Source organism: Columba livia, chromosome 8 (assembly GCF_036013475.1).
Source record: "Columba livia isolate bColLiv1 breed racing homer chromosome 8, bColLiv1.pat.W.v2, whole genome shotgun sequence".
Classification (NCBI taxonomy): domain Eukaryota; kingdom Metazoa; phylum Chordata; class Aves; order Columbiformes; family Columbidae; genus Columba; species Columba livia.
The window spans coordinates 6,981,421-7,005,342 of record NC_088609.1 but is presented as its reverse complement, the minus strand read 5'-3'; the positions used below and the strand labels follow the sequence as shown (position 1 = coordinate 7,005,342).

General features: G+C 42.1%; 1 protein-coding gene across 11 annotated transcripts in view; it reads right to left on the bottom strand.

Moving 5' to 3' along the window:
* RALGPS2 (Ral GEF with PH domain and SH3 binding motif 2) overlaps window positions 1-23,922 on the bottom strand; it is a 157,242-nt gene that overhangs the window by 119,020 nt on the left and 14,300 nt on the right. For 4 of the 11 annotated variants that reach the window (XM_065071743.1, XM_065071746.1, XM_065071744.1 and 1 more), the window contains exon 1: window positions 3,026-3,244. The exons of 4 other annotated variants lie outside the window; for them this stretch is intronic. The gene's annotated coding sequence lies outside the window, so the exon portion shown is untranslated. Of the gene's footprint in view, window positions 1-2,656; window positions 2,949-3,025; window positions 3,245-12,587; window positions 12,607-23,922 lie in introns of those variants that run through there. 3 more of the 11 variants (XM_065071759.1, XM_065071750.1, XM_065071755.1) reach the window with 3 other exon arrangements.

The following is a 23,922-nucleotide window of genomic DNA, read 5'->3' as shown; positions in this document are numbered from 1 at the left end:
CTCAAATCAGAAATGTACCATGCCTTTGATGTCTTATACTTTGACAAAATGCAACCAATTACACTCCCCACCCTTAAAGGAAGTTTTCAGGTCAGCTTTATTTATTGAATGAAAGGAGGAGCCCAAATGACTCAACTCCAAGCAAATACAAAGTTTAATCCCTAATCTCAATGAAAAATAAAAAAGGGGGGAAGAAACTGCTTAAGGTGGAGGTGTGTCCTTATAAATTCAAATCTTTTAATATTCAAAGACATGGCAAGCAGAACATTAGCACACTAAGACATTATTAGCTTTCTGAAGTCTTAAATACATTTATTGCAAACATAGCCTATTTTAAAATCAAAATTTACACAAGTCATGGAAATTAAAGAGTTAGCCCTGTATCTTCATATTTGTTCACTGGTGCTGAACAGCATCAAGATCAATAAAATACCTAAACACTGAGATTTTCAAGCCACACAGTCACCAGCAAGATAGAGGTGTGGAAGGGAAAAGATCTCTCCAAAAATTCTGCACAATGCAAGTTTCAGAGGAAAAAGTACCCGATAGTAAACACAATAACCTCACAAAGAGGTTTGGTTGTGTTTGGGTTTTCTGTTTGGTTTGGATTTTTGTTTGCTTGGGTTTGTGGGTTTTTGTTTGTTTGGGTTTTTGTTTTGGGGGGTTTTTTCATCCCTTACACTCAGGAATCAAACATTGCTCATCAAAATAAATTACAAGGCAGAATATTTCACAAGGGGGCTAACAGACTCCCAGTGACTGCCATACGTCTACCACATGTATTTGCAAGTGAGTGCTCGTCCCCCATCTCCACCATGGCCATGCTACTATTTCAGTGCAGAACACATCTCCAGCCTTGTCGGGAGGAATGTTTAATTTCAGACTAGCAGGAGCGCCTCTTCACACAGTCCAAACTCTAAATACAGATGTCACCAGAGGGCACTCTTTCAATTCAAGTGACCTATCTTTAGCAAACTTCTGAGCAAGACTGCAGACAACCCGCATGCAGGGATGCGCAGAGGCTGTACGAAGGAGCGCTGGTTTTGCTTCTGCAAAAGATTTGTCTTGGGGAAAAAACAAAACAAAAATCATTTATCTCAGACACATGAAGTATTTTTCAGAGTAACCAGAGACACTGCTCGTAAAGACCACAGGCAACTCTCAACCTCTGTACTATGCTATACTCCAGTACTTAACGGTGCAAATTCACTAAAGTTTGGGCACCTGTGTGGATCATACTAATTTACAGAATCAGGGCTCAAGCCAGTACAGCTGACGTAGACATGTCCATGGAAGTCATCTGCCTACATTATCATAGACACTAAACCTTACAATAATACATGAAAAAACACATATATGTTGCTAAATGAAAGCTTTAGAAAAACAATATATTTCTCTACTCCTCACTGTTCGGCATGTGACATTCTTTTAAGAGGATCAACAATTAAACCATTTGCATTAAGATAATACATAAGTATCAGCAGTATCAGTACTCTTTAACCTTTGTATTATTTCTAATGGTCTTCTGAGACCTAATAAAGATTAAAAACTAAAAAAGGTGAGTTGAAGTTCAACAACAAAAATGTGCAGAACAACTAAAAAACACAAGAGGCCTATACAAAAGGTCGCAAACCACCAAACAATTGTTTGATGTGAATAGAAAGTTAAGCCCATTTTAGTCAGAAACAAACCACCACCACAATACTACTAAAATCAAGTCAGCTGCAGAGACAGGAAATGATAAGAAAAAAAAAAGAATTATAACCGTGCATCCTACCACATTTTCCAGTCTTGAGAGAAACTCAAAAACCATAGGCCTATGAAACATTTGATTGCCTGCTTATCCACCTATCCTATTTGAAAAGAAATAGCCTCCATCTCTTCTAGCTCTCTGTGATAGTAAAGCCCCTCAGTTTAGCACAGGAACAGACTACAGACTGGGGGGGGAGGAATCAGACCTGTGCAAAGGCACCTCTTGTCTGCATAGGGATCACTTGAACAGATAAACATACCCACAGAATTTCACCAGGAAGTAGCTACTATTAAATACACGGGAACAAGTTAATTCAAACTATTACCTATCATCACCACTCATCTCGGTTTAAAGTATATCTGTATAATTGCTTTTCCAGCATCTGCTGCCAAGAAAGAAGTATGCCAAACGCTCTGGATGTCAAATAAACAGCATTAATTTGTCCACTCTCTAAAGCAGATCCCTGTCTGATACAAGGCACTGTGCTCTCGGTGCTCCGAATTCACCCCGTTTTATAGAAAAGAGGCTCTATGCCGGCTTGACACCCTGAATCCCTCCCCCAGCCCCGCCTGTGTGCTGACCCAGCCCGGGGTGCTGCTCCCCATGTCAGGGTGCCCGGCGGGGGCTGCCCGGATAGCGGTATCTCCCCGCCACAGCCACCGCGCCGCCGCCTGTGCCCCCACCCCACCGCCCCCGCACACACAAACAACCCCCTCATCGTCTACTCCCCAGGGCCCCTCCAGCGAGCAAAGGGGGGCAGCTCCCCCCAGCCAGGCCGCAACTTGCTCTCCGTCCCCTGGCGCAGGTAGCGAGGGGGGAAACAACCGACGCTCCACAGCCGCCCATCCCTCCATCTTGCAGCACGGCCGCGGGGGGCCCGCCGCCCTGCACACACATACACACCCCGCGCACACTGAGGGGGGAGAGGGCGCTGCCGAGCCGCCGGGCCCCGGCCCCCACTGCCGACCCGCTACCGGCCGCCGTCGCCCGCGACACCGGCTGAGGAGGCGGCCGACAGGTGGGCGGCGGAGCGTGAGGAGCCGGGTGACGGGAGGGGGCCGAGACCCTCCCCGGATCTGGGAGGGGACGGCGCGCCTCCAATCCCCGGCCGGCAGCCCTGCAGGGCCCGGCGTGCAGCCGGGGTTAAGCCTCCTTTCTCTCCTCCTCCTCAGAGCCGGACAATAAGCCCCGCCGCGGCTCCCCGCGAAGGCGGGTGGCCGGCCGCACGCCTCCCTCCTCTATCCTCCTCCTTCCCGCAGCAGCCCAGCTCACCTGCGAGCGCGGGGGACGGACGAGCGAGGGCGGGGAAGCCGCGGGCGCTCCGCTCCGCGCCTGCGGGCCGCACGGTGCGGGGAGCCGGCAGCGCCGCCACGCGCGCACGCTCACGCGCGCACATACACACACACATACACGCGCGCGGGGCGGGGGGGGAAACCCGGCGCCTCTTGCGCATGCGCGCCGTGCACACACCCCCCCCGCCCGCCTCGGGCGCGGACTGCGCATGCGCCAGCCCAACGGCCGCCGTGCGCCGGTTGCCGTAGCGACGAGGGGTGTGAGGCGCGTCCCTCCCGCCTTCCCGCCTCCCCCTCAGTGGGCGCAGCCCCCTCACGGCGCCTCTTGGGCGGCCCCAGCGATGCCGCCTCGCCGCGGCTGAGCGGCAGAAAACGGCGGGGGAAAGACCGACAGCTCTCCGGGAGGCGCCGCGCTGCTGCTGAGGAGAGACAGCTGGGGCGAGAGGAAGGGAATGGCTCAAAAAAACACCGCAAAAACAAAAGAACCCACCACCAACAACAAACAAAACCCCAAAACATTACTTTGCTAAGAAATACATTCATTTAGGAGGAAGGCAAGTAAGGGACTGGCTCAAAAAAAACCCACAAAAACCCACCACCACCACCACCACCAAACAAACAAACAAAACCACATTACTTTGCTAATAAATACATGCATTTAGGAGGAAGGCAAGTAAAAAACCTACTACAACCAACCAACCAACCCACCACCACAAACAAACAAAACTAAACAAAACATTACTTTGCTAATAAGTACATGAATTTAGGAGCAAGGCAAGCGCAAGGACTTTCTGGATTTTTCTCTGTTCCCACAATCGTTGGGGAGCGATGACAAGACGAACGCAAGGCCTCCAAGGTGTCTGCATCATTGCGGGAGCGAAAGCTCTCAGAAAACCACCAGTTTTTGCAAGAATTGGCCATAAAGTCGCAAGAGTTGTCAGTGCCGCTGTCATAGAGACAGCCCTTGGCCAGGGAGCCTGCAGCCCCGGCCACTTACTACAATAATTAATAGCCAGCATTCATACATATCCAGAATGCTTCGCAAACAATACGTAACCTCATTAACTTGTGAGCTGACTCGTTTTCATCCTGTTATGGAATTAAGATCATTACCGCTTCCTTCACATCCTCGGGAGGCAGAGTCAGTAATTTGTTCATATACGGGATAACCCATTGCTGCCATCAATAATACAGCCACCTGCTATATGCTTTCAATGTAATTTATAGCCGCTTGCTGTGCATAGTGCCTGATTTTTAGTAGAGTTGCAGACTGGTGAGAATATAGGTACTGGGATCTAAAGCATATTTGAGAGACCCAGATTAGAGCGCAGCGGGATGGAAAGATGGTACCAACGTTTAAAACCACGATGGGAAAATAAGGCAGGAAGGATTTGAGAAACAACACAAGTTTGACTGTAAAGCAGAAAGGCAGTACTTTTACGTACAATGCCATTTTCCCAATTTTAATAAAGCTTTGTGCCTTTTTTTTACCACAGTAATCTGGCGTAATGTCAAACTCATTCTGAACCAGGATAAATGAAAGGAAAATCAAATGCCAAATGCCATCCTTATGCAAGGCTTTCAGCAGGTGGGTCAGTGAATGGAAAAACTGTCTCACCGGTTTTGGAACCACAATGACTTTCAACACAGAGATAAGAAGAATTTTTAAAAAGGAAGTAAAGGCACCTCAAAAGGAGGAAGCTATATTTTTTGTAAATTATTCTCCACTAAAGCAGGAGACAAACTACTTTGTCTCATAAACCAAGGAGAACGCATGGTGAAAAGCTAAGAGAGTCGTGTGTTTTTAAGATTTTGTTATAAAAACCTTTAAAAATCATCTAGAAAAAGGGCTGTACAGATGGAGACAACACTTGTAGACGACACAAAATTAGTCACAATTGAGGGGCAGGTTTTTAAGATACTCTAAGTGACCCTGCTGCGTTGGAAGATAATATAGTGACAAATTCACTATTGATAAATAGTCATCCATACAACATAGTACATATGGGAAGAAAGAAAGCTGGTTTTACATTGTAGAGGGTCTAAAATAAAGGTTTAAGAAATACACAGGCATCCCAGGCAGCAGCTCAGTAGAAACACCTCCTCAGTATATGAACACAGTCATGCATGCAGCGTGTCAAGAATGAAATGGAGAAAAACAGAAAATGTTGGATGCAATGCCATCATTTCATTGCAAAGAGAGTTTTAAAGTGGGAGTGAGAAGGAGAAAGTACATTAGACCGTGAAACTGAAATCCCCAATTCCACTTAAGTGTCGAAACGCTGCAGTTTTACACTAGAGCCCCATGTTTAGTTGCTTTTCTCCTCTGATTCTGAAAGCTTTTCCAAGATACCACCTTCCAGTGTTCAATTGCCCACTCTATACACAACGCTGATGTTCTTATTATTTTGTAGGTGCAGACTCTTTCCATAATACTAAGTACTGCATTTAAAATTCCCTATTAGTTGAATATTGCAGCTGTGCTGTTAAATATTCAAATTGCAGGAAGCATGAAAAAGAGAGGAAATGAATAGATGAAAATACATGGCAAAACAGTGGGTTATAATGGAGAAAGCTGCTGTCTAAAGTAACAGGAAAGCGCTGCCACTTGTGACTGGCAGCCTGCGAGGGAATGACCTGAACTAACGCAGTGACATGAGTCACTGCAAATGAACAGGGCTGAAAATTCTACAGACAGAGAATTCTTCTGGATAATTAATTACTATGGATCTCAGAGGCTGCTCTTCAGAAATACTTGTCCAAAATCTTACTAGCAAGGATTATTTATATAATTCACTTCCCAAGAAAGAAGCTACACTTCTCAGCAAGAAGGTAACCAGCTTCACTGTGAACAGAAACCCCTCAGAATACATAGGGTATAACACTTCCTTTGGAAAGCAACAGTTTGCATCTTCAGTATTACCTACTGAGAGGATGGAAATTCATCCATATATTTCTAATTTCACAGATCAAACCCATTTTTCCAACATAAACTGTGTGTGCTTCCATATACCAACTGTGATATGTTCGCAGGGGCAGCTGTAATGCAATGTTGAGACCGCAATGCAAAGCTCTTGCCATTGTAAAATCTACGCCTATAAAAATGCCAGCAGAGTACAATCACTGTTTATTATACTTTCATTAACAGAAGACAGCATAAACATTTTAGATTTAATCAATTATAATGTAAGTTACTTTAATGTAATCAGCTTTGCTTGTATAGATTACTACACAAATTGTTCTAAAAATTTTAAGGATAAAAGAGAAACAGTGTATGATTATGACTGATCATATTGTGCTGCACACAAAGCTCTGGGATTAAAACTATACATTATGTTAAAATCAAATTAATTTTGTTGCCTTTCAGCCAAGCTTCCTGAGTACTGCAGAAGAGATACTTCTTAATCGTGTTTTGGTAACTAATGATTTAAAAGAGTATAGCTTACATTTTTGGCATCTAGTCAGCGCTTCATTAATTACTAATTACTTGGTACTAAGCAAAGTTCTTCTAGCATTGCCTGAATCTAAAAACAGTTATTATCATAAAAAGACATTAGTTAAAAGCAGTTTGATGTGAGATGTCCCAACCAGAACTGCTAAAGCATATAGTTCCCTGAGGAATGAGAATGTAATAGAAAATATTTTATGTGTATATTTTCTGTTCTTATTCTTTGACTAAGTCATTCTGTGAGTCTTACTGCATGTAATTCACACAGTACGTCAGGGTGAGAGAGGCTAAAGAAATGTAGAATGTTGCTAAATTTACATGTCAATTTATGATAATAAAATGGTATATATATATATTTATATATATATGTGTTGAAATTGTGTAATCATTTCTCAAGACTGCATCACAGTGCTGAAACACAGCTGTGGTACCTGTCACCTTAATTTTGTTATTTCCTGATTTTCTGTCTGACTTTATAAATGCAGTGATTTACACTGTGCAATTAATATCTGAGTTCTAGTAAGGTAAGTACTTTGTGACTCTTCCTCCTACATATTCCTGCTTTTTTGATCAGCGCTTCTCTGTGGTGTCCTTGCCTTTGCTATAGGTAAAATAGGAGTCAGAACAGGATAAATGTAACATTACTGTAACTATTACCATCTTCCTCTTTCCTTTTGGAGGATGTTGATGCTTAAAAAAAAATGTTACACACATATTATCTTTTTCCCTTTAATAAGGAGGACAAGTTTCCTGCTTCAATTGTAACAAAATGCAATTTTCAGTTGAAACTAAGAATGAAAAATATTCTACTGGGTAAAAATGTCCATACCAGTGAACTCTGGTTCATATAGACAATAGACACCCTACATGTTCTGAGTTTTCAGCTGGAGGAAGAAAACGTTACCGAGAACGCTGTACGGATGAGGGACGTGTGCTTCACAGACACTCCAATGCAATATGTTCAAGTGACGTGCTAATATTTGCTGCCGAAGGCACTGTGATTAATGCCAGAACACCTCCTGTTCCTCACGCCTACCTCTTCTCAGTTCCAGCCATAATGAAGGGATGAGATGGAATTATAACAACACAGTAGCACTCTGAACTGTTTCTGGGTTTTTCTTAACATTTTTAAGATCACAGCTTTTTTTAAAAGTGTGTATTCAAGCAGCAGCTACTGAATTCACCCGAACATCCATCTAAATATATAGAGATGTAAATAAAGTGTATGCGTATGTATGTATATACACATGCACTGTAAGAGGACTTCCTCCTTACAAAGCATTGTTTTCCCAAGGACAGCAAAGGTTCTTCCACGTCTCAGCAGCAAGGAAGCTGCACACAGACAACATCTTATTTCCTCACTGTCTCTCGCACAACCTACAGATTTTTCCACGTGAAGAGAAGACTGTTCTTTACTGTGTTGCCTTCCTACGCTCCAGATGTACGTATGGGCAGAGACTTCCTTTATGTTAGAGCCCTAAGAGGAGCCATTGGCGACAGGGACAGCACTGAGGGGATGGAGCTACAGGCAAAGAACCAACTGGCAGCACAGGGGCTGAATACACATCTCCTTTTTCTGCTTTCCCGGTACCCCTGTACCTCACAGGAGACAGTACGTCACTGGAGACAGTACTTGTAAACTGCTTAAGAGAAAGCAAACACAATATTTTGTGTTGTATAAATACCTATCTACACATTTTCCATAAAGAATGGAGATGCTGGGATGTCTCCATGATTTACGCACGGTACGGAAGTAGCACAAACACGATGATTTACAACAGGTTTTAATGACTTTCTGAAGGGGAAAGATCCCAAATTTGGACAATAGCAACTGTTAATTGAAACTAGTAATATTTCATCTTTGTAAACAAAGTAATGATCACGTCTGCCACAAGACTTTAAGAGATTTATCTTCCAGGCTCCCTAATATGGTTACATCTGTCCCCTGTTTAAATCCTGTGTTCTTGCCATCTGCTCCAATACACTTTTTTTCAACCTCAAGCAGTGATTAAACAGCTATTTGGAGAACAGAAAAAAGTCTCAGTTTTTGAGCAAAATGTTTAACAACTGGAAAAAATTTTAAAACCCAGAGCTACAGCCTCCTTGGCTCCCCATTGTTCCTGTGATCTAAAATATTACTAGTGAGATGCCCAACTTGATTTTCCAGGAATCTTTACATTTGACCATACAACAGGAAACATTGCACCCACAGATTTCATATAGTTTCTTTATAGAGTGTCTCAAATTAGGAGCAGATTAATACTCATTAGTTAATGAGTCAAATTGTCATTAAGAGGTAACGTTATATGGGAAAATCAGCAAGTGTTCTGCTATAAAGAGAAGGAAACTTCCTAGAATTCTTCAGCTGCACTGTGGGAAGCTTGGCCAGTTACGCTCCTTCACGATGTGCTATGTACTTACCTCTCCATGTGCGACATGGAGGAGGAGGGAGGACAGAGCTCTCTAGTCTGTGTGAGGAGAACCAGAGAAGAGCAGTTTCACAGATCCTACCTCCTGGGCAAGACCACAGCCCGCCTGGTCCTCATGTGGGTCACAGAAGTTAGGGAAGAGCTTTACTCCGCACCCATCATCCACCGTAGTCACAGAAGAGTCAACCACAATCCATCAATCCATCTCCTAGTGCTTATTAGCAGCCTTAAAATAAATTTACTTCATCCCTTCTCTAGGAGTTTTCTCACAATCTTCCCCCTCCCCGCATTGTTTCTTCCTCTATATAGAATAAATTATGGATTTAATCTCATCATTCCCATCATAAGAGGTGACTGGACTCAGTACCTACGCTTTTCAGCCTTTGCTCTTTCAGCTGGTTTACTGCCACTGTAACTGCTGCTGCTTTGCAATTATGGGAAAACAGTTTGTAAAGCACCGTGAAGTGTTTTCAGAAATAATGCAGAACAAAGAAAATCTGTGATGACTTTTTTATTCACAACTAATAATCCTTGTCTGAAAATAAGAGTATAATATCTGCTAGTATAAATAGGTGCAGCTCTATTGAAGGCCTTGCCATCCGTTACTGAAGAGCTTTGCTATGAAGGATGTGGACAGTCAGACAGTTCAACTCTAGATTTAATAAACACCACTGCTTAAATGACTAAAATAGACAAAATAAAATAGACTCTGATGTTCTACTCCATACCTGCTTAAACAAAAATTAGGAAGCCCAGTTATAATGCAATTTTAGTTACTCATTTTTCAATGAACAAAAAAGACAATGACTCAGGTACTGCATTTTTTCTTGTGTATCTTAAGCATTGTCAGAAGGATTGAGTTCAGCTAAAAATGCTGAATTTAAGGACATAACAAACACTATTCAAGATCATTTACATTAAAAGACAAAACGGCATTTAGAAAAACATCTACGTAAGATTTCACTATTCTCTGCTAGAGCAAAGAAACCCATCTATGAAATCAGTCCAGGTTTCTAGATCCAAATTCTCTCAAGCTGTGAAAAAGTTTTCTTACGAATATAAATATGAGAAATGTAGAGACTTTTCAACATTTCATTTTAAACAGAAAAGATGATCACAAGGTTTTCACAGCCCTATAGTATCCATGCTGAAAAATTACTTCTGTTTTCATCAGAATAGCTTCTGTTAACTCAAAAAATAATTAAAAAAAAGAAAGAAGAAGGCAGTCTGTGTGGAGGCAAGGCCTGTTCCTTGAGAAAAGTCATCTGCTGTGGAGCACTTGGACTGGATCTTGTCGTGTTTATAACTGCGTCCCAGCTGGAGACGGCTGTTGAACTTCTGAAAGTTTGAAGAGGTTTTTCCTGTATACCCTGGAAAGGCTTCAAAGTGCACTCAGTAAGCAAAATCTGAAATACAATGCGTGTATTTTAGTGAGTGTTCACCTAGACTTTTACTGCAGTCTGATTTATTCTGTGGCCAAAACGGACATCTGTGAGCTAATTACCATTTGCATATCGTCCCTTCCCACTGATAGGCTTGGGAAATTGTCAGTTAAAGGTTGAAATCTGAGTCTTACAAAGCTAAACCAGATGCATGCTAAATATGTGAGGATGAAATCTCTGCTTCCAGAGTTCTCTTTCATTTTTCAAAAGAGGATCTGTGCATCACGAGTACAAGGAACCCTACCCATGAAACTATTCTATCAAGATAGCTTCTGACTGTTAGGATGCAGTTTGTCATTAATGCTGTCTATAAATATGTAGTGGTAAATTCTAAAAAAAGTAAAATATTAGAAGTAAACACTCAACACTGCTAAAATCTCTAAGTTTGTCACCCTACAGTGTCCTCTCCAGCTACTGCTGTGTGCCACATAATATCAGTAAAAACACATCCCTGAGACTCAGGGGGGTATTACATCTTGAAAAGTGACATATCCATCATAAATTAGCCTTTCAGAGTTATATGAAAAAAACACTTTGCCACTGATTATTCTCACCTAATGTAGAATTGGAGTATTTTATTCTATACTACAGTTTAGAACGTTACTTTTGCCAACACGCTATCTGAACACTTCTCAGCACGTTACAAACAGCAAGGAAAATTGGATAGATTTATTGCCTGTTCTTTTCCCTGGAGAAGTGTAAATAATCTACCTTTTTTTTTGCTACACTTTGTGTGTTATATATATCTCTAGATACTTTTCCCTAGAGAAGATAAAATTGAAAAGGTACATATTGAACTTGAGTCCGAAATTAGAGAATTTCCCAGTAGTCTTTATTTCTTACGGCAATCCTTCCTAAGGTCTCACCCTGGCCACCTCTGTCTCCCACACAGATGAAACGTACCTATAGAGCAGAAAGCTCCTTTGTGTCTAATGCGTGTGGTGTATTTTGCCTCCAGGACTGAAGTTCTTATATAGAAATACTGACCTTAGATTGCTGAGTAACCTCAGCTAAGGACTGACACTTTGAACATGACATAATATTCTACAGAAAGGCAACGCAGAGAAAGTTTGATGTGCTCCTCATTGCTTACTTTGGCCATGTCACATCATCTTTTTCAATAGACGGCATTTAAAAACCACTATTCATTACAACATCGCTTGTCGTAAGTAACAGTCCCCACTCCCTCAGCCTGATAACTTACCAGCTTAGGTTCTAATCTCCGTTTTGGGAAGAAGGCTGCCAGAACTGAATGCATGTTTTACTGGGGATTCCCAAATAGTTATACACACATGATAATTTGTGAATCCTAGGTAGCATTTGGATACCAATTAGCCAACGGGGCTAGAAATAACTGGGCAAAGGGGTGAGGTTTGGGATTGTCCATGCAAGTCAAGGCATGATGTTGAGGACAAAAAGAGGTACCAGAGAACAGCACAGGAGCCAAGACAGGCGTACGACTTTGGTGAGTGTGCTCGTATAATGAGTGTATAATGTGTGCTTGTATAGTGAGTGTGCTTGTATAATGTGGTTGTGTAACGAGGAAAGAGCAGGAAATGCCCTCCACCTGCGTGGAAACTACTACAGTTGCTCACGCCAGGACAATCACGACTTCTGCATAGTATCCAAGCAAAGTGAATTTGGGAACCCCTGTCTAAATCACCAGCAGCTTGGGTGGGTTTTATGGAGATAACAGAAATATGGTGACATGCAGAATTGGTGACAGAATTTGGAGAATGGACTTATTATGGGCATATTCCAATAAAAGTTGAATAGGATACTAGCTCTATGTACCTAAAACAAAGCATATGGAAAACACAGAAAACTTGATCGTATTTTCAGCAATAGATTCTTAGCTTAAATATTATTTTGCATTTTGGCTTCTGGCTTAAACATATATCAAAAGAGGATTAGGAAGAAGAACCTAAAAGAACTATAAGAGAAGACTGTGAAACAAGAGAAAGTTAAACTAGTATGTTGAAGTGCTTTGATCTACAGATGAGAATTAGGGACACTGCTGAGGGACGCGGGGCAGCCAGGCCTGCGGGCAGGATTCACTCCCCAGCCCGGGACATCATCCCTGGGTCAGGTCTGCTCTCCAGCTCCAGCTTTGCTCTGCTCTCTGCAGGTAAGCACGGCTCCCAGCACAACCTCCATATCTCTGGCAGCTTCCCAGCTTAACTGAGCCTGAGACCAGCACTTGGGTGAAGACTTCTGTCCTACCTCTTGGGAGGAGAGGGGCCAGGCAGGGCGAGTCCTGAGGAAACTGCTCCTCGTCGTTACACAGCAGGGAGACTTTGCTGAAGCTGGGAAGCAAATGAAACACGTCTTACACCCTGTCACATACTATGAGAAAGAGAAAACACCTTGTCAAGTGAAGAGACAATAGAAGCTTGCATTAACTCTCTCCCGTGCATATTAATGCAATGCGCTGGAACTCTTTGCTAGAGAACAAATAGTGCTGCAAATGAAACAAAAAAGGCTTAGAAGATTTTTTAAAAGGATTAGACATGTACATGTATAATAGGAACATGCTGACAGGGAGAAGAACTGCGAGCATTAGTGTCAGTGATGCTTCACAGCGTAAATTGATCACTGACTGGAGAAATTTCTCTCCTTTACATGTTTTGCATGATGTTCAGGAATATTATGCCTTCTGCTGTAGCATTTAATGTAGCACAATCTTGGACGTAAAGAAGATCCTCAAGACTTGGTTCTATTCTTTGGGGTTTTATTATTAGTTGTGTATAATATATTATTAAAAAGTCAGACTTTACCAGTTTTGTTTTGAGGCAGAGGGAACAAGCACATGCGTATGTGACATCTTTGTCACTGTATTTGGAAAAACATCAAGAAAGGATCTTAAGAAAAAGGCCTTCTTTTTCTCTCTTTTATCCTCTAATCCCATTTAAGTGCTTATGGTTAGAATTTATACAGGTAGGAAACATCTTTTCAAGACTTTTCCATTTAATCAATTTCTTCTGTTGGTTTCTTTCTTTTAAGTAACTGGGGACAAGTATTTAAACCAATTGCTGCACAATGAGCCATGAGAAAAGGCAGCAGGCTGGATGGATGCTCACAGGGCAGGAGGTTTGAAGCATAGTGACAAGGTATTACCCAGTTTACAGCTCTTATCTGTCGAAAGCAGCCGAACAGATGAGGGCAGTTAGACCTACTGGTCTACTGACCTGTAAAGAATAAAGGGAACAAAAAAGCCCGTGTGCAATGAAGCAGGCAACACTTACAGAACAATAACAGAATATGCATAATAGCTCAAGAAACATCCTTAGGAAAAAAATAATTAACTTTATAGTCCTGGTTTTATTATTAAAAATATAAAGGGAGAAAATCACCATCAGCTGTTGTGGAACAGAGCCGGCTTTTCAGGAAAACACACAGGGCTGTGGATCTTCCCTCCTAGTTCTTCACATATTTTCTGCTCTTCAGGCCCATGGAAATATGCCAGGAAAAATTAATCGGCAGAGGACAGTATTATCTGCTCTGCATAGTTCCCATGTAGCATCTCAGAGAAAGACGACGCAGCGAGGGAGCTGGCTGGAAAAGCTGCCTGCCTGGGGAATACTGGCCTTGACTCCCACAGACCCCAGAGGATACAGCAGATTTCAGCGGAACATCTCTGGCTTGTTGATCTGAGACAATCTGAAGAATTCTGTTGCTGAGATTTCCTTCTATAGATGAAAAGCAGGGGCTGATTTGAGTGTCAGAGTTTTTACATACTGTGGAAGTTCTGGTCAGAAACGTGAATGCTGATATAGTGACATCTTTCTTAAACTGAGAAGTACTGATGGGTCACTGATTGAACGTGAGGTCATTAAGTCTGCAGCTGCCTTGGAGGATTTGAACTTGGAAAAAGGAAACAGGGGCAGTATAAAGTCCTGGCTTGCTCCCACAAAACCCACTCCCTCCCCTACCACTTACCTCTCTCTGCCTTTGATTTTAGGAGTTTTCAGGGTCTTGGTACCCAGGGAGAAGGAATGATGTCTTTAAAAGTAGCTGACCCCCTCGCTTTAATATATTATGAGCATAAAGCCGTGATCCAGCCTGCTGAGTTACAGAAGAAGTATCAACGAACCTTCCTTTCAGTTTCCCTTCAAGTAATGCACATCCTTCTCCTTCTTGTCCAGTGGAAAATCCCATGAAGTATGAAAAAAAGCATTCTGGAGTTTGCATTGATAAATTACTTAAAGCGCCTCTCCAGTTGGCATCTGCAAGGGTCATGGGCTTTGTGTCCTCAGGCCCTCGGGGGAATTCTGCATCACTTCCATTGAGTGTCACTGGAGGGCTCCCCCCTCCTCCATCATTTCCCACTCCCTTTGCTGTCTCTTCACTTCCACAGCACAGCTCACTAAGAAACTGTTCTGGCTTTAGCTCCCTCCCATATGGCTGTGCACTAATCCCCCCTCCCACACACATACACGCAAAGAGGGGAGAAACTATGGATGTGGAAGAAATGCTTTGCTGAGCAGCAGCGTCTGCTATCTGGATTAAGTCTGGCAGTTAAAAGGTGCAAAAGAATCATGCTAAATAGTATTGCTGTTTTCCTCCCTGTTCTTTGCAACATCTGCAGAGCTCCCAAGTATCCTGGATTTTCACAAAAAATAATGTTTCTGAGGGAGTCTTACAACTGGGAGACAGCTTGTGATCACCTCTTCTCTCCACTTACAATCTCAAGCTATTTTTCACAGTGTTTTTTCTAATTATTTTTGTTCCACAGTCTATTCTGTTGAAAAAGCTCTACCCCGTCTATTTACACCGAAGCTTATTTTTTTTTACATCATAAGAAAGCACGCCAAGAAACGCAGCGTTTGCCAGTGCTTGCGACAGCGAGCCGTCAGCTCCCTCACGCTGCGCAGGGATATCCTGGCGTTACAGACGCCGTCACGTCTCGCTGTCTCATACTCGCCTGGATGCCGTCTCGCTTGCTAACAGCACGTTACACCCGGTTCCTCGCTTGGGAAATACCGATCTGCCCTCCTGTGTCATCTGGCCCAGTGAGCTCACCTAATGGCACCAATAGGAAAAGCAATGTAATGGTTTATCATGCAGCAGATTTACTATTCTACAGATGTCACAATGTATTTTACACCGGATTTTATGCCAAGTAGAAGCTCATCATTGGTGTAGCATAAGTATCAGGCTCCTTGAAATGTCAGTAGGCATTTTAAAACTTATTTCTCAGAACCAGCTAGTGAAAGAAAGCCGTGGTCTTTCAACTAGGAAAAAACGCATGCACATAAATAAAAACCTTTTGCTTTACCCACACAACAGCAGCTTGGTAGTGTAATTTGGTGATTAAATGAGGTGAGTAATGTTTAGACTCAAGAGCTTCTGGGTGGGAAATCTGAGGTGCCAGCCTCACCAGTGGCAGCGAGTCACACTGGGGATCTGGGGCCTCAAATGACCATCAGATGCTATTGATTGTCATCTTGCAGGTCACAGCTTCCTCCTCTCAGGGCACTCGGTTCTCTAATAGCTCTGTTGGAACATGGTGGAATAGGAGGAACAAAGATGAGGATCAGAATCCTATATTAGTAAAAACCTTTAAGAACACGTAAGAAAACCTTGACTTGAATCATAGAATCATTTTGTTTGGAAGTAAATAACAGCCAGATCTAGGAGGTCACAGAAATGCCAATTTTGCAGGTGAAGGTCTTTGAAAAACCCGCTGTGCTCTTTTTAACACAGCTGTGTTAGGGCCTTTTATTCCCAGAATACAGGAGGCATCTCCGTGAGATTTGTAACTGTGACAAACAGCTAATGCTTTCTTCCTCAGGTCAAGAGCTCTAAACCACAGGCTTTAATATAATACTGAAGAGATGACTTTAGTCAAGCGCCTACTAAGTGAAATAGAGGTCTTCTCTCAACTGCTTCTTTCACTAAACATGGAAATCAAGAAATGTACTCTAAGCTTGTAGATTTTATGTATGTATACAACTTGGAATTGGCTCAGTAAATGTACATTTCTAATTGACTACACGTTCCTATACAACTGTAATGGGAAACAGACAAAAATATAGAACCTTTTGAGAATGGAAGTCTTAGTGCAGACAGCATACCCAGGGGTGATATTGCACGCAAAAAATGGAAAGCGGTATCTCCGGCTAAATGAGTCTGACAGAAATAAAGCATCACAGAGCTCAAAGTGAGACACGATCATGGAGGTGAGTCCGTTTGGAGCGAAGAACCCAGCACTCCCTGAAACCTCTGCTGCCCACCCCACCGCACGCACAGCGATGTTGCTGTTACAGCACAACTGGCTCCGCACTCACACTGGGCCAAAGAGGCAAGCGGATTGATTTAATGCCCACAGAGTTCTATACAGGACCCTCAGACGCGATCAATAACTTTTCATCAATAAAAAAAAATTAAAATTCTTCCCAACGAACACATAAAATCATTCTCAGTGATTTTTTTCTGCTAGTTTGTGCATTGGGAACGGTATCAGTAGTGATCAGGACATAAAGGATTCCTGACCAAGACACAAATCTTGCACATCAGAGCAACAGACTGCCTGGAATAAGTTCCTCCATTGTAGCCAACATATTGTACACTGCAACAGGACACGGAAAGCTTGATAATTTTTTAGAAAGCCAAAATCCATAGAATCTTAATTAGGACTCTTCCTCCCCGTTCATTCTTTTAGAATTACTGAAATATGTGCATAAATTCTTACATCTTTTCTCAGTAAGCTGTCTTTAATACAACTATTCTAATCAGTGCTATGTGCACAAATAGATTTTGCATGTGAAAATTGCTAGTGATAATTATAACTTTTGTATTAGCACCGTAAAACAAGTTAGTGAAGGTAGTTTAATGTAGTCCATTTCACTGAAGTTTGTAACAAGGCAAGTGTGTGCACTGGGTTAGTTATGTCTGAGCTGAGACATGGCAACAGTTTAAAAATACTAACAGGACCCTAATTCTGTTAGAAAATGTACATAAATACCTTCTGATTGGAAAGCAAAGCCAGATAATATAAGAGTTTTCATTTTTAAACAAAAATTTGCTATGATGCTATTTTTATAACCATGATCCTTCATCTGCCTCAGAAACGTTTCAATAAGAACCAAAACAGTGCCAGAAATGCACACCTTACATTGGCACCTCTGTAAACTAACTTCTGCATCACCTTCCTGAAGCCTACTTGTCCCAGATTGTTTCCTGCATTGGAAAGCATGCAGGAAATTATTACAATATTCCTATGCTTAACTACCTACTAAATGTAGTAGTGCATGTTTTATAGTCTTTGGAGTGTGCTGTATTTAATACTCTAGTTACCTGTTTTTTTTATTGCAATACTCATAGACAGAAGCATAAGTTAACGATCACATCATTCTCTCAATACATTAGAAGTACATTCATATAAATGGCAGCTGTATGGTGTGTATTGTGGCACTTCTGGAAGACCCATGTGGCAGTTCACTTCCTAGGCCATCCCCAACATGCTATTTTTATCAGCTGTATTTTCAACTAGGGATTCAGCGGTACAAATAAGGGAGGCGGACATACATGAAACACTCAAATAAAAGCTGAAGAATTATCCATAAAAATGTATAATCATTCGCCAGAAAACAAATGCAGACGGTACTTGGACTCCAAACAACAAAACCGTCTCACAGATCATTCATCATTTTGCTAAACTGTCTCACAGCTCATCCATCATTGTGCTGACGCAATTAATTTTCCGATTCCATAGAAGTCGACAGTTTTTAAGCTTGTCAGTTAAAGGGGCCTGTGTCAGAGGAGAAATGAGGGTGATCTGCACGGCTGTGCCCCTCCCAGGGCTCTCCTGACACCTGGGCAATCCTTCTACAGCCAAACAACTTTTGTGCTGTACCCCCAGGCGGTCTCGGGGCAGGACACCCCTGCTGCGCTTCGCTTCCCGCGTCCCCCCTGTGCGTGTGGCCCGGCTGAAGCGGGGCTGGGAAACATCCACCGGTGGTGATGAGGAGTCGAGGCCGGGCGCTGCCGGGGTGTGCACAGCAGCGGCGCTCGGCGCTGCCGGGGGAACGACTGAAATGCTAAAATGCTGCGCTAGTGTGTAAGAGATCAAACAAAGCTTTATTCCTGAGCGCAGGCTAATGTGTAAACATCAAGCTTCGGAGGCAAGCCTGGGCTTAACGGCAGGCCCAGACTTGTGCTTGGCAGAGTGTAAACCCAGCTACGTGACTTCAGCAGGGTCAGGATGTGGCCATTAAGACTACAAAAGAGCCTTGTAAAAATACCTGGCAACCCATGGCTTCTTCTTTTAGTGTCACCAAAAATAAAGACGGCTTTTGCAGCTTTTGTGTTGTGAAGCTATAACATTTTCCAAGATTTCTGCAAAACATTATCAGGAAAGCAGAATATGAATGTCCTTAAGCCACGCAGCAGTAAAGGACCCATAGCCCTGGTGGCTTCACCAGGTAAGCTCACATTTCAAGTCTCCTGCCCTTGCCTGCTCCGCATGTTAACAGTTCAAATTTGGAAAGAATTTCCTATTGGTTTTATCTTCCACACCCTGAGTCCTCATACAGGTTACTACGCTGCATCTAGCTCAGGTTTCAGAGATAATTGACTTAAAGATTTCCCAGAATCCACACAATTGAGACTACACCATGGTTAACTTAGAGGGAAGGGTACAGAGTGGATTTTACACTGTGTGGTCACTCCGGTGAGTTTTCCAGCTTGGATTAATCCGGGTTTCAAAGATCGCTTGCTTATTATAGAGAAAAGCGCGTGCAGTCATGAATAAAACGAACAAAAAGTTGATCTAATTTCTCCTGTATTTTTAAATCAAAAGAAAAGCTTCACAAATCTCAAGTAGTTGAAATCTATAAAACCAGAAAAATGACAAAGCATCTCTAAAACTGATCCAGAAGTGTTCTTCCCTGGAGCTTTGTCCGTGACCGCTCGACTCAAAGTCGTGACAAGTGGTGGATCCGATGGCTTCTGCCAGTGGATAATCTCTAAGTCTTAGAAGCACAAGGATTCCTTAATTGTATAAATACTTTTTGAAAAATAAAGTATAATTTTTTAAGCAAAAGTTAGAGGAAACAAAGCAATGAAGACGGAAACACAGAATCATAACACAGGAAGATTAGGCCTTCAGATGATCTTAAAGATGTATACATAACATATATACAAAGGCTTTAACCCAGCTGTGTCATATTAGTCCCTTTTTAACTCTGCTATGCAACTGCAATTACAAATAGCCTGCGATGATGTGCTGATGCACAAGGAACAAACTGGATTTTCGATTCACAAAAAAGGGGGTTTGTTTGCCTAGTTCTGTATTTGCCATGCACTGTAATCTGGGCCCACTGCTCACCAGAGATAAAAACAATTTCAGAGAAAATTTGCATGACGCAAAGAAGTCCGTGCTTGTATAGAATAATTACCAGTTCACTCCTATAATAGTTTGTCGTTAATGACTGGCCGGATTTTTTACATTTTAAAGCACGGGCACAGAGCGCAGTTGTTGATCCAACGCGAGATAACGCCGGCGGTCACCTCCTCTGTGCAAAGGTCTGAGCTGCTGGCTGCACGCCCTTCGTGTGGCAGAGACAGGACACCGGCAAAACATCACGGGAGACATGGGAGAGGAGTTTGATAAGATGCGTTACCTAGAATTAACGAGACTAAGATGGATAATACCCCAGTCCCAGTTTCTTATTTATAGATGTTATTGTGCAACTCTAAAAGCATATATTTATGTTCCTTACACACGCATTTCTTATAACTAGCCACTTTTTCGCCTTTCTTAATAAAAAGGGTTGAAGCTGGCAGGGATGTTTAAAGTGCCACGTTTCCTGTTGACTTGGATCGTGCCACAGACAGACATAAGGACAAACTGTGACTGCAACTGCAAGCTGGATGCGGCTGAGAATAGAGCACATTTGGTATCTGCAGCAGTTTAATACAAACATATGTAATGAGAACTACATAGAACTACAGTGTTTCTGGTTAAAAACACATAGAGTATGAAGGTAGGATGTTAGAGTAGCTAAACAGAGGGAAGAAGTTCTATTTGCAATGGAAAAAATGGAAAAAAAAATGCTAATACATGGAAGGGGATCAGTATGAGGGTTCAGTGTCACACCTGCCAAAAGCAAGTGATTTGCAGCAATGCATTGCACCCATTACAAATTGGAAAAGAATTCAAGACCAAAATGAAGGCATGAACATACAGGCAGAAAATGCTCTATTTATGGTAGATAACATTTTTTCTTGGGGATCCTAAAATGTTTACAAAGAAGAAGAGTGGGACAAAGAATGCTTTATAACCATGTAAAATACATGAACAGGTAGGAACTCACATAATGCTACTGTAATGGTATGCAGAGTAATCATATCGAGGATATAAAAATATTACTGTGGGGCTTACTTTAAATCAAAATAAGCCCTAACACTGTCAGATGTGAGCATGTGGCAAGCCAGGCTCCTAAGAGCAAATGTACAGCAAAACGGAAAGTCACCTACGTGCTCAGGTTGAAAAGCACTCCGCAGATAAAAGTGTTCAAACTGGTACAGGAGCCTGCCCACCGCAGAGCACGCACAAGGTAATCCCAGGGAATTTGATTAAATTCTTAAGAGCCCATAATGCTTTCAGGAAGTAATACACTCCGCTATTACAGGTGCCAGTGTATTTATGTATTCTATAAACCCTGTTGGCACTGAAAGTTAACTTTGACCAAACGCTAAAATGAGACTTTATTGAGACAATATTGATGTTGACTGGATGAATTAACTGTTTGGCTCCTGCAATAAAACATGTTTATAATGTTCATAGTTCCACCACAATAACTAACCGGTACTGGGTGTTCCTTCAGGGGGCCAGTTAAGAATAGTGATATCTCTAGACAGTCATTCTGGTACATCCTTCTTGACAGACAAGCTATAAAAGTTGCACTCACAACTCCCTTTCTAGAGACTGAAAAAAGGCATCTCAGAATCATAAATTGCATACAATAGTACTGAAGTAATGGTATGGTTTAAAACATAAAACCAACCCTGAGATCTCTATCAATGTAAACACATACATGTTGGGAACCACCTGGCAGGATTCCTGCCTACCAGTGTCTGTGTAAAACTGAGGTTTCTATAATGCAGAACACTTCCTACAGTTCAGAAGAACAGAGGCTGTAAAAGCACATATCAGCTGTGAAATACAGGATCTGCAAAAGGGTCGTACTTCCCCATAGTAAAATCCAAAAGCTGCAGGAAAAGATGGAAGTTTTTTTAGAAATGTGACTCAATACTATTATATCTTTCCGGAACACAAATCAATATGACAGACTCAAATATTGAATATAAAATGACTCCAGCTTATCAGAGCCTGGGAAGACAAGCGCTGATGCAGTTACGGATTGCACTGTTTTAGGTGATGGTGTAGAGAGAAACCCCTCCATGATGTGCTTTTTTACCACAGCAAAAACATTCCCGCCAAGGGAAAGATGATCGGAGCTGGCCTACCTTCTCTCCATGCTCCATTTGCATTGGAGATCTCCAGTTACAGTCATTGTGCCATCCTCTTTTTTATTTAAAGAATAAAACCTTACTACACTGGTACCACTCCCAACACCAGCATTTGTTTGGCTAAATATTCACCCCGTGTGCACTTAAATATGTACAAACTTCACGTTGCTGGGATGCTTTGGGATGAAAATAAAGTGACTCATCAACCCCTGATGTCCATAAAAACCAATGCGGCTGATCCAAGCTGAGTCTACTATGTCCTGTAAGGTCCTCCCAACAACTTCTCCAGAGAGAGACGTGCTGCTCTTGTTACAGAGGTGAATGCAGAGCGAGGAAGGCACGTGGCTTCTATTTTGGTAATAAGTGGCTTGGTAATACGTGGTTTGATGGCTTATTTTTCAGACCACAACAGCCCCACTCGCCACAAAGCTCAAAAGCAAAATTGCAAGATCCTCGAGCTATTCAGGAAGAGAAATATCGCAGGAGGCAGAGCAATTAATTGGCTGCTATATATATATATAATGTACTGCTGTATACTGAAAAATAATTGAGCAGTTGGATTTAAGAAGATAGATGTTTAATTTTAAAAACGATCCTTCCTTGGTTAGAATTGTAGTGACATTTTTACAAACAGAAGTTTTGCTTTTAATGTTGTTACTGTGGAGAGATGGCAAACATACACACCCTATGTCACAACTCTTTGACTTGGCTTCAAATTTTGAATAGTATTCTTAAATATAAACCATAGCAATGCTCTGTTGAAAGCAATTTTAAGGAGCCATGATCCACATTGTCAGCCTGAAGGGAGACAGGGAAATTAAAAACTCAAAGAGATAAATATTCCAGTAATAAAAACTACAGCAGAACAACTCTTTTTAGAGCTACGTCTGTCATAGCCAATTCAGTTGTATATTAGCACAAACTTTGTGTAGCGCAAATGCGTCCTTGTTGTCTCTCAGAATATGTATGTGTCTCACGTATTTTCTATTCCTTCAGTACTGAAAGCACAGAAAAAGAAATTGTGAAAAAAACACTTTTAGGATGGTTGCTCTGGAGAATTACTACCAGCAACTAAACAAATCCATGTCAGAATGCAGCCCGGTGGAGTTACAACACCTCTCAGCCAAGAGGAGAAAATAAAGATGACTTTTCAAATCACTGCAAGCAGGCTCCCAGCACAGGCACTCACCAACTTCTGCAGTTTGTGGGAAGCATCGGTGACCTGTCAGGCCTCGGGCAATCGTGTGTAATAAACCTCATCTGCTATGGGCTGTGGGTACCTACTTGTGTTGCATAGCTAGGCAGAGAAAGCATTTGCTTCTTGCTAAAAATACTTCCTTCCCCTCTCCAAAATGACAAAAGTGTAACTTTGCCTGACCTATTTTTCGTCCCTATTCATTCTGTGGAAATCTTGCAAAATTGACACCTAATTTCCAGGTCCTGTTGCTTAGCTTAGCTTCCTAAATTATTAACAAGTGTAATAATTATCCCTTTTCATCATCATATGGGAGAGGGAACAGAAGCAAAGATTACAATCACTTCACCACCCTCATACCCAAGCATGTTTACTATATCAGAAGATCCCTCTACCAGTTTCAATCAATAAGCTGTATTACAACACGTGTTTTATGTACGTGGTCTAATGATATATTATGCTGGTCTTCTCTAATTGTATCAGGAGAGACCCAGAGTAGAACAGAAAAAGTACAGGGGAAACAGGGACTAAATTCAGGGATGTCTGACTTGTTTGGCGTATTCAAGAGTGGTACCAGAAGCCTTCAGTGGTTGGGATGTACCACGTGTGCTGATTCTATAACACAGGTTTACAAAGAAGAGAAGAAATGAGAGGAGGGGGGAGTGGTGATGGGAGGTGTCAGGGAACTAGTGAATAACAGGAAAACTTCAGACATCTTGAAGATGTTCAGAATTATTTCAACGGGGAAAACAAGTGATATTTCCATGCCACAGTATCTTCACAGCGGTACCTGTACCAGCAAAGCTGTGTCAGCAGGGCATCCCATTAGCAACGTAGCCAACAGAAGAGCTTTTCTGCCAAAATAGCTGTCCCAGCTCCCCAGGG